We start from the raw sequence: 2,106 nt of genomic DNA on the forward strand, positions 1-2,106 counted from the left end.
ACATAGGTTGAGTGGAGCCCAAGGTGAAAACCGGGGCCTAACCAACTCAGAGAAAGGAAACGAGGCTGACAGCGCATAACCCTTACCATACAGGATTTTAGAAGGTGCACAGAATGCCTAGCATGCACACTTACCACAATGTGGATTTTAGAAAGTGCACAGAAGCTCAGCGTGTGCACTTACCATAGCATAGATTTAGAAACACCGTTACTAAAGGGTAACCAAAAACTGTCATTTAGACAGGCCTAGACCCTACGTGACTGTGGCACGCTCAAGGAGTGACAATTAATTCAGCAGGAGGCCGCATGCTCAGAGCGCATGTAGATTGAAAAAGGTGTATCTCATAGAAAAACCCTCCATGTGAGGGGAGTATCGCCAACTCAACCATAGCAGTCACAGGACAGACTCCGGAGCATCTACTCACTAGAAGGGACTCAGCACCCAGCTCTCAGACCGAGAGGGGGACACCAGTGCCTATGCTAAACACCAACAAAGAGAGCAGCCTAACAGGGAGGCAGAGAGAGGCCTAAAAACCTGAGGCTGCTGCTCAATGGCGCTCTAAGGAGCGGAGGACCCAATGAGAGGAGACCTCAGACGCTCAATTGGTAGTGGCGTGCTCAAAGGTAACCCTCTAAGGTGAGGGGAGTACTGCTAAACTCACCAACAAAGAGAGCAGCCTAACAGGGAGGCAGAGAGAGGCCTAACAACCTGAGGCTGCTGCTCAATGGCGCTCTAAGGAGCGGAGGACCCAATGAGAGGAGACCTCAGACGCTCAATTGGTAGTGGCGTGCTCAAAGGTAACCCTCTAAGGTGAGGGGAGCACTGCTAAACTCACCAACAAAGAGAGCAGTCTAACAGGGAGGCAGAGAGAGGCCTAACAACCTGAGGTTGCTGCTTAATGGAGCTCCAAGGAGTGGAGGAACCGATGAGTGGAGACCTCAGACGCTCATTTGGGAGTGGTGTGCTCAAAGGTAACCCTCTAAGGTGAGGGGAGCACTGCTAGGCTCGACCAAATAGGGGCAACTAATCAGGGAGGCAGAAAGCGGCCAAACTACCTAATGTCACTGTCACAGAGCTCAAAGAGTGGAGGGCTCGACCCTTAGCTAAGGGAGAGGAGCCCAGCTCGACCGAAGCGATCAATAGCCCAGGGGCAAAGTACCTAGCTCTCAAGCAGAGAGAAGGACTCACATAACCTGCCCAGGACCGGCGAGCTTATAAAAGACCCTCCCGCAGTGAGGGGAGCACAGCCATGTCCGGGGAGCAGATTGACCGCAACTGGTACATCAGAAATGGGATCCAGCTTAAAAGGGGATTGCACATTTCAACAGGGAACCAAAGGGCACCAGCATAGAGGCAACTGACCAAGGAGGCAAAGGCAGAGAGAGGTCTAACAACCCAGGGGCAAAGTACCTAGCTCTCAAGCAGAGAGAAGGACTCACATAACCTGCCCAGGACCGGCGAGCTTATAAAAGACCCTCCCGCAGTGAGGGGAGCACAGCCATGTCCGGGGAGCAGATTGACCGCAACTGGTACATCAGAAATGGGATCCAGCTTAAAAGGGGATCGCACATTTCAACAGGGAACCAAAGGGTCCCAGCATAGAGGCAACTGACCAAGGATGCAACAGGACGGGCCTAACAACTCAGTATCATTGCATACGGAGTTCTCGGGAGCAGCACTCTCGGCTCTCAAGCTGAGGCGGGCCCTCAAAGCACAAACCTGGAGCAATAGGCTCATAGCTAACCCTCACATTGAGGGGAGCATTCTCAGCTCAACCAGGCGGCAGCGCTAGATTAGAAGGGCAATCTAGTAGGGCTCAAAGAGAGACCATCAACTGATGCAGCTGAACACAGTCTCATGCTCTCTATCTCAATAGAGAGCATGGGTCCCGTTTAACCAAACCCGAAGAGAACCTGAGAAACAACGGGACCCATTAACCCATTCATGCATGAAGAGCTACTGCTCCTCAGAGCCGAAGCACTCAGGAAGGGTTTCCGCAGAAACACATCTCACTCATACCTCAGGGAACACAGCGTACTCAAACCCACTCCGCAAAGGGGCGATTCACCGGTTCAACCATAAGGGCAGTGTGACAGGGAGGTCCCG

At 52.6% G+C, this 2,106-nt stretch overlaps 1 protein-coding gene across 1 annotated transcript in view; it reads left to right on the forward strand.

The window, feature by feature from the left end:
• Window positions 1-2,106, forward strand: part of adamts2a (ADAM metallopeptidase with thrombospondin type 1 motif, 2a) — a 91,548-nt gene that overhangs the window by 9,122 nt on the left and 80,320 nt on the right. The window lies entirely within an intron of this gene.

This window comes from Sinocyclocheilus rhinocerous, unplaced genomic scaffold (assembly GCF_001515625.1).
Source record: "Sinocyclocheilus rhinocerous isolate Xijiao unplaced genomic scaffold, SAMN03320098_v1.1 scaffold22, whole genome shotgun sequence".
NCBI lineage: Eukaryota > Metazoa > Chordata > Actinopteri > Cypriniformes > Cyprinidae > Sinocyclocheilus > Sinocyclocheilus rhinocerous.